The sequence below is a fragment of the Leuresthes tenuis genome, unplaced genomic scaffold (genome assembly GCF_036924035.1).
Source record: "Leuresthes tenuis unplaced genomic scaffold, fLeuTen1.0.hap1 SCAF_13, whole genome shotgun sequence".
Classification (NCBI taxonomy): domain Eukaryota; kingdom Metazoa; phylum Chordata; class Actinopteri; order Atheriniformes; family Atherinopsidae; genus Leuresthes; species Leuresthes tenuis.
In genome coordinates, this window is record NW_027325367.1 from 22355566 (window position 1) to 22371464 (window position 15899).

A 15899-nucleotide genomic window follows, 5' to 3' on the forward strand; every position below is an offset into this window, starting at 1 on the left:
CAATATAAAACTATATCTGGACATAAGATAATTTAACATTACTGCGGGAAATCATAAACATAGACTGTCTCACAATATAGGCTCTTTTAGATAAAAATCTCAAGTCATATATGTTTTATAGTAAAGCATTGTTCATTACAATTTACAAAGCCTTACAACATATATTTGCCACAACAAACTTTACAACCTGTACAGTACAGACTGTTTTACCTCACTATTCTCCAAAAATATTAAAGGAGTTTGGAGTTAGAAAAGTGCCCATGAAATATTTTTCTAGAAATTATCATTCTGAAAGCTGACCTGAACCAGCTGTAAAAGAAAGCATAAAATAATGGATTGAGCATTGAATTCAACAGTGTAAACCAGTTGAGTGTTTCATAAACTGGCATTGACACACCACCTATTAGCTGCAAGGAAAAACAAAGAAAAAGGGAAGCCAGCACATAAGAAAAGCTCCCATAACAATAGCCAGAGTTTTGGTGGACTTCCTCTCCATGGTACTGATACTTACTCCAGGCTGTGTTATGTTTTGGATGCTCCGAGCCTGTCTCTGTGCAACAAGGAAAATCCTCAGGTATATTTACAGCATTATGATCACCGGGAGATAAAATGAGACAACAGGAGCCACAATTTTTTCAATCACAATATCAGAAAAACAGTTTTCTATACAATTTTCCTGGTTTAATTCTGCAGTGATGAAGCCAATGGCAACTAGAACAGAAACCCCCCAGCTCATCAGGATCATAATCACAACAACGTGAATGTTTATCTTCGTCCTGTATGTCAGCGGCTGACACACTGCATAGTATCTGTCAACAGAAATACAACATAAATTAAAGAAGTTGTGCTAAGTATGACATCAAAGCTGTCTCGAATTTTACAGAATAATTCTCTGTAATACAGACAGGAGGTGAGACTACAACTCCAACAAGCAGGTCAGTCACAGCCAGAGAGATGATGAGGTAGTTAGAGGGTGTGTGGAGTTGTTTAAAGTCAATGATAGAAATTATTACAAGAAGATTTCCACAGACTATGACAACAGATAACAACCCCAAGAAAACATACAGTAAAACACATCCTGTTGACGGAGTCCTCGTTAGTATTTTAGACCCATTATTTATTTCATAGCAGGGATGGATGCTATAACTAACATAAAAAGTAGATGCTTCCTCCATTGCTCATATAACTACTTAAAATGAGATTGACATTTTTTCAAATAAATATATTCAGAGCATGTTTTAGCATGTATGGCACAATATAAACAATACAACATTACTCGAGAGAAGCGTTCATCTTAATTGTCAACACAGCTTCTTACCAGACTCAGCAGTGTTCTTGTCAAATCATTGTGCTGCTCCATCACATATTCTTGAAACTTATCATCCCTCATCTTATTACATCATCAGAAACATGCCCAATAAAAAGTGGAGAAACTGCAGACAGAAGATGAGTAAATATTTTCTATACATGTGTGTGTACAAGGCAAGATTTCTTTACCTGAACTAACCTCTTTTAATGACTCCATCTGTTCCCATTGTGATGAGACACAATGATGTCAAGTTAAATCAATTCATTGAGCTGCATTATAAACATGGGTGGTGAACATCTTGTATAGGGACAATGAAGCAGAGCAGTCAATAGAATCCAGTGGGACAGGGCTAAGTGAGATGCATAGTATATTTAGCCTATATATTATATATATATATATATAATATATAGCCTTCTTTTTCATTTTAGCTGCACATCTCAACATCTCTGGTGTTTCTGCTGACTGGACCTCCATATTGGGGTCAATGTGGGGCTCAGTGTCTTGCCCAAGAATACTTCAGCGCATAGACACTGCAGATCAAACCAAAGACTTTATGGTTGCAAGAAAAGGCATTATAAGCTGAACCACAGCCACTCTGTGGCTACATTTAACAAAGAAAGGTGCTAAAAGCACTATTTCTGATGTCTGCACATTGATTATTTCAGCAGCATCTTTCAATTTAAAATGGGATTTACTCCCAGCAGTGACATTGACAGTATTCAATGCTTTACGTGTGTAGAGCACGAGTTCCTGCTTCTATACCACATGAGAACATCAGAACCATGCATATTTTTCTTTACTTAGAAAGCTTAAATGTAAATAATATTCCCTCATTTCCCCTTTCCAAATGTCACACAACAGACTGTTGCTACAGTTAACATTAACTGTCAAGCTATTGACTCTGCTGAATAATAGGCTTTCATCGGTGTCTAAAAGTTATCAAAAAAAGCAGGCTATGAACTAAAAACGTTTCATTTTTCATAATCACACATTGATTTTAAATATGTTGATGCTTAGTAATAAAACAGGTATTGGATGAACTGGCCCAACTGCCTAAATCCTTTGTATTATCTTCATACTAATTAAAGCTCTATTATTGTTTGTATTCAATTCAATTCAATTCAATTTTATTTGTATAGCGCCAAATTACAACAATTGTCATCTCAAGGCACTTAAATAATATAGTCCAATTCAAGCCAATTGGAATTCAATTCATTGTAATCATAATCCAATTCATTCATATAGATCCAATTAAAAAAATAATATCCTAGCTAAGGAAACCAACAGATTGCACCGAAAAGAGAGCAAAGTGAGGAAAGGTGTGACAGATGAGGTCCCCCAGCAGTTTAAGCCTATAGCAGCTTAACTATGGGATGTTTCAGGATTAACTGAGCCATCCCTCACTATAAGCTTTATCAAAAAGAAAAGTTTTAAGCCTAATCTTAAAAGTGGAAAGGGTGTCTGCTTCCCGGACATTTACTGGTAGCTTATTCCACAAGAGAGGAGCCTGATAACTGAAGGCTCTACCTCCCATTCTACTTTTAGAAACTCTGGGAACAACAAGTAAACCTGCAGTTTGGTAGCGAAGTGCTCTGTTAGGAAAATATCTTACAATGAGATCTTTAAGATATAATGGAGCTCGGTCACTAAGAGCTTTATATGTGAGGAGAATAATCTTAAATTATATTCTGAATTTAACAGGGAGCCAATAAAGAGAAGCTAAAACTGGAGAAACTCTCTCCTGTTAGTTCTCATCAGAACTCTGGCTGCAGCATTTTGGATCAGCTGGAGGCTTTTCCGAGAATATGTGGGACAGCCCAATAATAAGAAATTACAGTAGTCCAATCTTGAAGTAACAAATGCATGAACTAGTTTCTCTGCTCACCCTGAGACAGGATGCTCCTGATTTTAGCAATATTACGAAGGTGAAAGAAGGCAGTCCTAGAAACCAGTTTTATATGTGCGTCAAATGATAAATTCTGGTCAAAAATAACTCCAAGGTTCCTCACTGTAGAACTAGAAGCCAAGGAAATACCATCTAGAGTAACTATATAACTAGACAATTTCTCCCTGAAGCGCTCAGGTCCAAAAATAACAACTTCAGGTTTGTCTGAATTTAAAAGCAGACAGTTCTGAATAATCCAGGTCTTTATGTCTTTAAGACAGGCTTGTAGTCTGACCAACATTTACGAAGGGCTTTCTTATACGTTATATATCTTTCCAGACTAATTGAGACTCTTCTAAATTAGAGGAACGCCACTGTCTCTCCAGTTTTCTTGCAGTCTGCTTTAATGCACGCAGCTGTGAATTATACCAAGGAGCCAACCTCTTCTGACTGATTACCTTCCTTTTCAGAGGGGCAACATTGTCCAGTGTTGTACGCATTCAAACTATAGTGCTGTCAACAAGAGAGTCAAGTTCTACTGGAGTAAAATTTAGGGAGTGAAGAAAAGGATGATGAAATCAACTCTTTAAATCTCTCTGATAGACACCTTCTGTATGTAAAATTATTCTCAGAAGCCATATGGTCAAGTAATGTAAATTCAAAAGTTATTAAAAAATGGTCAGACAAGACAGGGTTATGAGGGAACACTGTTAACTGTTCACTCTCAATGCCATAAGTCAGCACAAGGTCAAGGGCATGATCAAGGCAGTGAGTAGGTCTGTGAACACTTTGAGAAAATCCAATAGAGTCTAATATAGAATTAAAGTTAATATCTAGGCTGTCATTTTCAACATCTACATGAATATTAAAGTCACCCACTACAATGACTTTATCTGTACTCAGCACTAACTGGGATAAAAACTCTGAGAATTCAGACAGAAACTCAGAATAAGGGCCAGGTGGACGATATACAACAACAAACACAAGGGGTTTTTGTGATTTCCACCTTGGGTGGGAAAAACTGAGAAACAGAGATTCAAAAGAACTAGAACTAATCTTGGGTCTAGGACTGATTAGTAACCCTGATCTGAAGATAGCTGCCACTTCTCCTCCTCTGCCTGTGGTTCGAGGAACGTGAACATTTAAATAGTCAGAAGGAGTTGATACATTAACAATATGATGATCACAAATCAAATCATTCACTAACAGAGACTTCAAAAGGAGAGATCTAATATTCAGCAAACCACATTTAATTTAGTTTGATGTTTTTGTTCAGTTAAAGTTTTTTTTTAAAATTTTTTTTGCACAAAAGGTTTTGCTCCTTTTGTGCTTTTTGATTGGGGGGGGGGGGGGCAGCATCAGGTGGGAAGCCGCAGAGAAGTGTGTAAGAGTACAACTCTGCATCCTGGTCTCAGCCCTGGTTTGTCATGTTTTTGGATGACTAATAAATTCGTCCATATTTCTAGAAATGAGAGCTGCTCCTTCCAAAGTGGGATGGATACCGTCTCTCCTCATCAGACCAGGTTTTCTCCAGAAAGATTGCCAATTATCTGTGTAGCCCACGTTGTTTGCTGGACACCATCTAGACAACCAGCGATTGAATGAGGACATACGGCTAAACATGTCATCACTGGTCAGATTTGGCAGGGGTCCAGAGAAAACTACGGTGTCCGACATTGTTTTGGCAAAATTACACACCAATGCAAGATTAATTTTAGTAACCTCCGATTAGCGTAACCGGGTGTCTTTTTTTTACTATTTTACCGTATTTACGCTTATCTTTAGCCAGCAGTTTTAAATAGGATTCTACGTCACCCGCTCTGGCCCCTGGAATACATTTGACTATGGTCGCTGGTGTCTCTAATGCCACGTTTTTGACTATAGAGCCGCCAATTACCAGGGTTTTGTCCTCAGCGGGTGTGTCGCTGAGTGGGGAAAATCTATTTGAAACGTGGACAGGTTGATGATGAACCACGGGCTTGACTTTAGGACTATGACTCCTCTTCCTGACAGTCACCCAGCCACTCTTAAGTCCCGGCTGCGAGCAGGGTCGGCTAGGGGACGGCTAACAGATATGCTAGGTGGCTCCGCACTGACTGAAGGGGCCTGGCTCGCTATCGGGTGGTTTTCAACAGTGCAGATATCCTTCAAACCTCCAAAACTACAAAAAGACTACATTTGTTACATGTACCATTACCACTAAAGGAGGCAGAGGAGTAACTAAACATCTGACACACGGAGCAGATGAAAGCAGGAAATAGAGGAAGAGAACTGGTAGCCATGCTAAGCTAGAGAACCAGACACACCGCTAAAAAGTGAAAAATAAAGATTAAAGATCTGTAAGTGAGCGTTAGAATATAACAAGTATGCGATAGAGTTAACTATGCAAGATGTGTAAATTATAGGGAGAAATAAGGTGATTATTAGTGGTTCAAGAGGAGCAAGAAATGTCACAGTGCAGACACAAAGCAACAGGAAGTGATGCAATACGTCTTACCGCAAAGCCTCAGGTATAAAGTTAGTCTTTCAATTCAATAGTTTGGAGGGAGAGGAGGGTCACGTGACCGGCTGGATAAGATGGCGGCTTTGTGTTCTTCTCCTATTCTCCTATTCCCCCTGTTGTTTGACTAGTATATCCCTTTAAGTCCTTTTGTTGTGCTGATATTTGTGACGCTTTTCATCATTTGGGGCAAAAATCTCTGAATCTGGGAAAAAGAACAGTGCAGGTGGAGCCTCCGCAAAGCTGAACAAAACTGAACAGACTCGTGCTGCTGAACTGGATGCTATTGCAGACACGCTAATGGAGAGGCAACATGAATATCTTGAGCCTCGGTTTGCTCAACTTCACGAAATGAGTAAACGCACAGAGGACAAACTGAACGTGATTCAGTCTGATCTGGCCTCACTCTCGTCGAGTATTGGCGTGGTGAAAGCAGATATTTCGGTGCTAAAGAACACTGTCGAAGAAAACTCAAAGGCATTGGCTAATCATGAGACGATGCTGCATACACTTGAACTTAAAATGGCGGACATGGAGGACAGGAGCAGACGCTGCAACATCCGTGTCATCGGCTTGAAAGAGTGAGTCGAGGAGTCGAACAGTATGCAATATCTAAACTGAGCATTGCCGGAGTGGTTCCCGTCTCTCCAGTCTGAGCGGCCAGAGATAATGCAGGCCCACCGGATCTACAATGGATGCCCTGACCGAATGCCCTGAGCATCTTGAAGCCTGCTATGTTTTTCATTACTGACCACATATCCCGTATGTTGATCTGCCAGAGTTTGTCTTTCAGCTTTTTTCTCTACACCTTTCTGTTTCTTATTTTTTTTTCCACCTGTCTCTGAACAGTCCTCAATAACTTCCTGTGCACTTCCATGAAGACTTTCTTCTTCGTGTTCAAAAGTTCGGTCACTGGTCATCCAAGGCTTGTTATTAGGAAAGTACCTCACTGTCCTGCCGGTGGCGATATTCTCCACACAAATGTTATTGCAGTCAGTGACACACTCAGTCATGGCACTGACGACATCTCCATCTGGCTCACAGATTACTCAAGTCTGTATCACCTTTCAAGCCTTTTTTTTTGGTGACAGGTTGCTGCTAAAAAGTAGTTGTTGTTGCAGGTGCTTTGCCTTATGTAAGACTAACAGAGGAGATGTATGTGTCTCTAACAATTGCAGTGAATAAATCCAGTGTTTTGGTTATATAGAGAGCAGTTGCCAAATAGCCTCAAAAATTGTAAGTTTAGCAGAGGGACGTGGATAAAATCTCCACCTATCATCTTAAATGTTAGGGTGTTGTAGCTGTAGCTTCACAGGTAGCACTGGCAGAGTCACTGGGTGAGATATACACTGCCACTAAGGAATCACTAGTCAATTGTATTGAACTAACAAGCACTGCAAAATCTCCCACCTACTTTTGCTGTTCAGCTAGTAATCTGTTTGCCTGAAAATCAGGAGGGGTTGGAGTCCTATCTGCTCTTCTGCAACCTTGTCTTGGTAAAATACATAATACTGCATTTTCATTATCACTGCTGTCTTCGTCAGTGGTCCAAGCTTGTCCATTTTCGAGTACATTCTTGCGTGACATCACTAATTATGTTTCTATGCTAGCTCATCATAGGTCTTCTTTATATGTGTAAATCACTATTTTCATCTGTATGTGCGTGTAATTTTTTTGTTGATTCAAATGGGGGATTTCTGCTTCTGGACACTTCTCAACTTTTTCATTTTTAAAGTGTATTTCACCATTTGTTTTGTCCACATTCTAGTTTAAATATTGACTAATCTTACTAGGTTATGAAACGTTTGCATTTATATTTAGTGGCACAAATAGATAAAGGCTAGCTGAGTTACTGGTCAAGAGTGGAATCCAATTTAATGTGTGTGTAATTTGACCAAGTGCTAAAAAGCGTTAGTAAAGATTTCAGTGAGACATTGGAGCTGGAGCTCAATTGTGTTTTCAAACCTCCTGGACAAGCATTGATTAGCAGACTGTCATGTGATACACCTGAGTTTGCTCCAAACAACATTTTCTGAAGATAATTTATTTTCAACTTCACTGTCACTGGCAAGTGATTTTGTGGGTAAAAAAAAAAAAAGTATAAATAAATGGAAGAGTAACCCAGTTAAGTGTTTCAATTACAGAAACTGGCACTGAATTGTTGCTAAAAGGTACAGACGTGATACGGATAAGAAGAGGAGCGCAACCAGACCTGGCTCCAGATAGATACAAGCTCTGCAGTGGCCTGATAAGGAGTCATTCATTTGAATCAGGTGTGTTGGAGGAGGAAAACATGCAGGGCAGTGGGTCCCGAGGACCAGGGTTGAAGAACACTGTTTTATGCCAAACAGAATTGCGTTGCCAAGGGAAGCTTTGTGAATGAATGATTCTTTTTACTTTATACATGCTTCCATTAGGTAACATTATCAGACAGCATGGCATAAATTTCCATTGTTATGCTGATGATACTCAGCTGTTCTTATCTATGAAACCAGATGAAACCAATAGGTTGGTCAGACTACAATCCTGTCTTAAAGACATAAAGACCTGGATGACTCAGAACTGTCTGCTTTTAAATTCAGACAAAACTGAAGTTGTTCTCTTTGGACCTGAGTGCTTCAGGGAGAAATTGTCTAGTTATATATTTACTCTAGATGGTATTTCCTTGGTTCTCTCCAGTTCTACCTCTAGTTCTACAGTGAGGAACCTTGGAGTTATTTTTTACCAGAATTTATCATTTGACGCACATATAAAATTGGTCTCTAGGACTGCCTTCTTTAACCTTCGTAATATTGCTAAAATCAGGAACATCCTGTCTCAGAGTTATGCAGAGAAAGTAGTTCATGCATTTGTTACTTCAAGATTGGACTACTGTAATTCCTTATTATTGAGCTGTCCCATGTATTCTCTGAAAAGCCTCCAGCTGATCCAAAATGCTGCAGCCAGAGTTTTGATGAGAACTAACAGGAGAGATCCTGTTTCTCCAGTTTTAGCTTCTCTTTATTGGCTCCCTGTTAAATTCAGAATAGAATTTAAGATTCTTCTCCTCACATATAAAGCTCTTAATGACCGAGCTCCATTATATCTTAAAGATCTCATTGTAAGATATTTTCCTAACAGAGCACTTCGCTCCCAAACTGCAGGTTTACTGTTCCCAGAGTATCTAAAAGTAGAATGGGAGGTAGAGCCTTCAGTTATCAGGCCCCTCTCTTGTGGAATAAGGTGCCAGTAAATGTCCGGGAAGCAGACGCCCTTTCCACTTTTAAGATTAGGCTTAAAACTTTCCTTTTTGATAAAGCTTATAGTGAGGGATAGCTCAGGTAATCCTGAAACATCCCATAGTTAAACTGCTATAGGCTTAGACTGCTTGGGGACCTCATTTGTCACACCTTTCCTCACTTTGCTCTCTTTTTCCCCCTGTTTAATTTCTCAAATGATATTATGTACATGTGACATTACTGTGGTTATTAACTTGTGTTTCCCTGTTCCAACAGGTATTCTTTGAATTGTGTTATGGTGTTTTTTCCCCCTCTTTTCCTTCTTTTCTGTCTTCTCAAACCCCAGCTGGTCGAGGCGGATGGCCACCCTTCCTGAGTCTGGTTCTGCCAGAGGTTTCTTCCTGTTAAAAGGGAGTCGTTCCTTTCCACAGTCGCCACTGGCACGCTCAGGACGGGAGACTGGACTGAACACAAGTTTCGGTGCAATCTGTTGGTTTCCTTAGCTAGGATATTCTTTTTTGAATTGGCTCTATATGAATGAATTGGATTATGATTACAATTAATTTAATTCCAATTGGACTATATTATTTAAGTGCCTTGAGATGACAATTGTTGTAATTTGGCACTATTTAAATAAAACTGAATTGAATTAAATTATGTGTGTGCGTGGACATGCAATACACCCCCCCCCCCCCCCCCCCCCCCCCCCCCCAGCAATCAGAAGCAAGCAGAGAGGGACCCAGGCCACCAGCAGCCCCAACGGAGCACAGAACCTGGGAAGCCCACCGCAGGGACAACCACGCATCCACCCAGTAGACTGCAGAGGAAGCTCCCGGAGTCCCCATAAGCATAGGGCAACAGCTAGCCATCCAGACATGGGCCGTGCACCAGACCCGGGCCCCAGGAGCCCAAGCGTCCTCAAACCCCCTAGCAGACACCCCACCCAATACCCAAGAGGGCCAGGCGCCCAAGACAGCCAAAGTGGGCCAGCGCATGCCCCAGTGCCCCTGGTACCCGGGAGTTAAGACGTGCCCACAGGTGGGTAAAGCCGCGTGCAGCGGGGAGAGGCAACACCATCGGGAACAGCACAAGCAGGCCAGAGGACAGCAAGTCCCAGACCCAGGCCCAGTCATCACCACACACACTTGCCCATCACATACATCCGCACATGTCCCCCCTGGGGCCAGCAGCCCCCCAGCCACCACAGACCCCGAACCAGCAGAACAACTCATCCTCCTGGCCCCTCCCGCCCCGGGCAGCAAACAGGCAACAGGGGTGTGTGGGAAGACCCCTCCCCTCACCCCTCTGGCTCTTCAATATTTTCTAATAGTGAGCGATTAAAATTGAGGGGCAGCCAACCTTGTAGAACTGGGAGCGCGACCCTCTGCGCAGCCCACATACACAGAGAGCCCCGCCCACCAGATGCCACTCAGTGCTACCACCCCCCAAGACCAAATGTGTGTCTCTGTCTGATAAGTAGTAATGTCTAAGGCGTAATTAAAACAGGGGCGGGGAACTGCAGAGTGCAGCAAAGGGGATTACCTACGTGGCCCCATCCACTACACCCCACAGAACACACACGCCCCCAAAACCCTATGTGTGTGAGTGTGTGCTGTATACAAGAGCCAGAAGGGAGAGGGGTATGGGATATAGAGTGGAGGAGAGAGGGCAGCCAGAGACTGGCTGCAATAAGCACCCCCCTTTCCTGTGACCTGCCACAGGCTAGGAGGGCCTGATGTCCACCAGGCTCGGAGCTTGCAGCGACCGTATTTGGGGAGCTACTGTGCACCCAGAAGGCCCTCACCCACCCCACTCCAGAGGGCATCTACCTTCCTAAGTGACCACGCTGCAAGCCAGCCCCACCCGCAAGCCAGCTTGATGATGACAATCAGGGAAACATCGAAAACATGCAGGACAGAGGGTCCCGAGGACCAGGGTTGAAGAACCCTGGTCGAAGTCACCCAGTAGGCACAGTGTGGGGCATGCAGGAATGCTACACTTAAGCCATGTTGATAGGTCCTCACAGACCTCAAGCCAAGACTTCTGGACAGGTGCACAAAACCACAAAGCGTGTGCATAATCATCAGGTCTGTTATCTGTGCAATGTTAGCAGATGTTTGAGTGTGTCAGACCCATCCTGAACATCCTTTGTCCTATATAATGTGTTCTGTGAAGAATTTTGTATTGTATGAGCTGTAAATTAGGATTTCGAGTCATTCTGAAGGTATTCAACATATTTGTGGCCAGAAGTTATGATTAGAACTGACGGATAGATCTGCCTCCCATTTTGAGGATGGTAGAGACATTGTGTCTTCTATCATAGACAATAATTTATATATTTTTGATAGCAATTTTGGGGTGCAGATGCTTAAAAATTCTGCTACCCTAATGGGGAGTTGTAAGTCTGGTTGGTGGAGGATATATTTCTTAGTTATTATAAACTTAAGTTGTTGATATTCTAGGAATTTATTGCTGCCTATCCCATGTTGTGATATGAGCTCATCAAATTAAATAAAATTTCCATTTTGGATTATATGTTCCAGATGTTTGATTCCTTTGGTCTTCCATAGAGTAAAGTTTTGCATTTATTTGTTTTGCGGGATGTCAGGATTGTTCCAGATGGGTGTAAGCTTACACGGTAGAAGTGAAGACTTTGTAATTTTAAGAAATTCCCACCAGGCTGTCAGAGAGGTGCTAATGTTAATACTTTTGAAACATTTGTGATGTTTTACGTTTTGACTAATAAGTGGCAGGTTGGAGATTTCCAGATTATCACACAATGTTTGTTCTATCTTTATCCATGGTTCATTTAGTGAGCTAGGTTTAAACCATTTTGATATATATTGTAACCTATTGGCTAAAAAATAGTGCTGAAAATTAGGTAAATCTAATCCACCACTGTCATGGGTCTTCTGTAGGGTTTTTAAACTAATATGGGGTGGTTTGTTTTTCCACAGAAATTTGGAGATATATGAATCTATCTAAACATAAACCAAGTAGCGGACGGTTTTATAGGGATCATTGAGAACAAGTAGTTAACTTTTGGTAGTATAATAATTTTAATGGTTGCAACTCTCCCCATAAGTGATATGGGTAATAACTTCCAACGAGTGAGATCGTCCTCTACTGTCTTTAATAATTGCATGTAATTTAGCTTTGTTATCTCTGAGAGCCTGGAGGAAATGTTTATGCCTAAATATCTGATATATCCTGACTGTAAAGTGATCGCAGGTATATTCTAGAACCTACAGTTAATGGGCAGAACTGTGGTCTTAGACCAGTTGATAGTGAGTCAGAAAGTGCTGAGAATTTATTTATGAGTGTGATTGAGAGAATGAGAAACGTCTGTGAGTTCTGAAGGAAAAGTAATACATCATCAGCATAAAGACTTATTTTATGCTCAATATTTTGGGGTTGGATGCCTTCAGTATTTCTATCTTGTCTAATAGAAGCTTCTAAAGGTTCAATGAAAATAGCAAAAAGTGAAGGGGAAAGTGGGCAACCCTGTCTTGTACCTCTCTGCAGACTGAAGCTTGGAGAAGTTTGATCATTTGTCCTGACACATGCATTTGGGCAGCTATATAATATCCTTATCCAGTTGATGAAGTATGACCCAAACCAGAATTTGTTTAATGCTGCAAATAAAAATTTCCAGTTAACTCGATCAAATGCAAATGGAAGTACAGGGCCTTTTCCTGGTTTCTGTAGCAGGGTAATGTTAGCAGAGTTCATGTGTGGGGATAATGCCATTCTGCTTAACTTCTAATACCATTTTGTGAAATGTAGGTGCAAAAACAATCCAAAATTCTTTGTAGAACTCTGCCGGAAAACCATCTGGTCCCGGGACTAGGCAGATGTTGAAGGGCTTCATGGAGTTCTCCTATTGAGAGAGGTGAATCCAGATTACCATTGCCTGTCCAGGTTGTAATTTTGGAAGGTTGATGTTACTAAGAAACTGAACTATTTTACTGTCTGATGGATCATTTTGTGATGAATATAAGGTTTTATAGAAGTCCCTAAAAGCATTGTTGATTACATCAGGGTCATGAGTGACATTTCCTTTTGAGTCTTTAACAGAAGTGATTGTTGTTTTCTCTTTGTTTATCTTTAGTTGATTGGCGAGGAACCTTCCAGATTTATTGCCATGCTCAAAGTTCTCCAAGCGAAGTCTCTGTATCAGAAACTGTTTGTTTATCAATGATTTCGTTTAGTTCGAGTTTAGCTTTTCTTAATTCATTCAATATGTGTTCCTCTTTAGAGGCACTGTAGGCAACTTCTAATGATTTAATCCTGAGTTCTAAATCTGATATCCTTGAACTTTCCCTCTTTTCCTTATTTGATGAAAAATACATTATTTTGCCTCTCATAACTGCTTTTCCTGCTTCCCAGAGAATACAAGCTGACATTCCTGGCAGGTCATTATTTTCTTAATGTACATAATATTCCCTTTTGAAATAATTAATAAAATCAGGGTATTTTAGTTATGATGTATTAAATCTCCAATTCCTAGCTGGTGGTGTAACTCTGTTAATCTTCAGTGTGATAGAAACTGGAGCGATGGGGTGGATTTTGGTGTCTGAAATATCACTCATCAAAGAACTGCTAATTAAGAAATAATCTATTCTTGAATATGAGTGGTGTACTGGTGAGAAGAAGGTGTATTCTCTAAGAGTGGGGTGGTGGGAGTGCCAAGCATCTCAAAGACCAAAATCATTCATATACTGTTTAACAACATTTGTGGACTGCCAGTTCCGCTGACTTCCTGAAGTACTGAGTCTGTCCACTCCTTAGTCAGATACCATGTTAAAGTCCCCTCTTATGATGAGTGTGTTATCTGAGTAATCAGAGAGTGAAGTGAAAAAGGAGGGAAAAAATGAGGGTCATCAACATTTGGACCATATATATTTGCAATGCATAAATTCATATTTTGAATAGATAAATTAACTATTAGAAATCTACCTTCTGGATCTATAACTGTGTTGTTTACGGTGAAATTTACTCTTCTATTTATCAGAAAGTGATTATTTCATTCTGTCACGGTTTATGTTCTGTTCCATGTCTTGTCTCGTCATTTCCTGTTTTATTTTGAAAGATCACTGACCTTCTCCTCTCATTTCAAGTATCTTGCCCTTCCTCCCGTGTCAAGCGTCTTATTGTCTTCCCTGATTCCCAAGTGTTTCCACCTGTTCCCCTTGGTCCCTCATGTGTTCAAATAGTCTGCGTTTCCCTTGTCTTGTGCCACTATGTTGTCTCTTCCCATGAGCTACATTACCAGCCTCACGTTAACCTATAGTTCCATGAGCCTGCAGTGAGCGATCCTCCTGCAGTGCTATCTTGTTTTGTCATTTCTTCTTAGTCATAGCCTTAGTTTATTTATTTCAATACGTTAAGTTTCACAGCCTTGTTTGTTCCTCCGTTTTCAAGGAGAGATTTTTCGTTGTAACTTTTCATAGTCGCCTCCGTTAAAGGCGAGCTTTAAGTTTATAGTTTAAGTTTTATAGTGCCTCTGTTTTTCCAGTGCGTCCTTGTTTAAATCTGCCTCGTTAGGAGAGCGTGTCTTTGTTTTGTAAAACTGTTAATAGCCTTTCTGTTTTCCTCCCAGCGTGGAGAGATTTGTTTAACTTTCATAGCTGCGCTTGTCCTCTGCCATAGTTGCTGAGGAAAGTGCTTTGGATTTTCATAGCCAGTTATTTTGCTCTGCCTGGAGATCGCACTGCCTTGCTTAGCTCTGTGCTTTATTTGAAAATAAAACCCTTCTGAATAAAAAAAAAAAAAAGACTGTCTGTGTCCCGAGTCCGCGGTACTTGACACATTCTCTTGTTTTCGTCAGATCCGGCTCATTCCTTTGGTGAGTGATTCCACCGATCCTGTGAGGGCTGCTTTTTCCGCAGCCAGGTCTGCACCTGTTGCTGGCTCAACTCCAACGACTGGTAATCAGGGCCAGCTCTGGGTAATATGGCACTCCAGGCAAGAGTCGTCTTTGCGACACACACACACGTAAACCAATACTTTGAAATAGAGATGATTTTATTATATCAATGCAAAGAGAAACTGAAAATATTTTAAAAATTATGAATATAGTGTGAAAAAAGTCCATCTTAATCTATAAAATAGCACTAACATCACCAAACACAAAGGCAATTTAAAAAAAAAAAAACATTTTAAAGTATCAGTGCCAGAAAATTTCTGCATTCCTGTTTTGATATTTGTGGCAAAACTCTTAATAGTGAACATGACTACAAGCTGATATTTGCTATTTCCAAATAAAAACAAATAAAGGTAATTGTACTTCAGTCATATTCCAAAATTGAATAAACTTACTGTCAGGATTTAAGTTTTGTTTTATGTCTCGTCACTTCCTGTTTTATTTTGAATGTTAACTTCTCCTCTCGTTTCAGCTAACTTGCTTTTCCTCCCGTGTCTCCTCTGATTACCCAGGTCTTTCCACCTGTTCCCCTTGGATCTTCATGTGTATGTCTATAGTCTTTGTCTTCCCTTGTCTCGTTGCCAGTGTGTTGTACCTAACAGTCCTCATCCTAGCCTCCGAAACCTATCACTTGATTCCTTGTGTTACAGATTCCTGACCATTGTGGTATTCAATATTTTGATGCCTTGTTTGTTCGCTGAAGTCTAATTTTTTTTCTTTTGGTTGTTTGTGTAGTTTCACAGTTTAGCTTTGACTAATTTTCAGTCGTTTTTGGTTTCCTCTTGAGAGATTTTTGTTGTGATGTTTCATAGCTCCTCTGTTATAGGAGTGGATGTTTGATTTTTGTTCTTTGATATATTCTATAGTCCCTCCATTAGAAGGAAAATTTCCTTTGTTTCACCTCTTGAGAAGTGTGGTTAAATTTAAATATTAATCTTTTCATAGACCTTTCATTTTCCTCCTAGAGTAGAGACTGTTTCTTTTCATTAAATTTTATACCAGCCTCTGACGCTTCTATCGTTATAGTGATCAGAGCCTTAGTAATTTTCATAAGTGTTTGT

The 15899-nt window shown here is 40.4% G+C and overlaps 1 pseudogene; it reads right to left on the reverse strand.

Annotated features, from left to right (window-relative positions):
• Nucleotides 1–230: 230 nt before the first annotated feature.
• Nucleotides 231–1535, reverse strand: LOC140266795 (trace amine-associated receptor 1-like; annotated as a pseudogene).
• Nucleotides 1536–15899: the final 14364 nt, after the last annotated feature.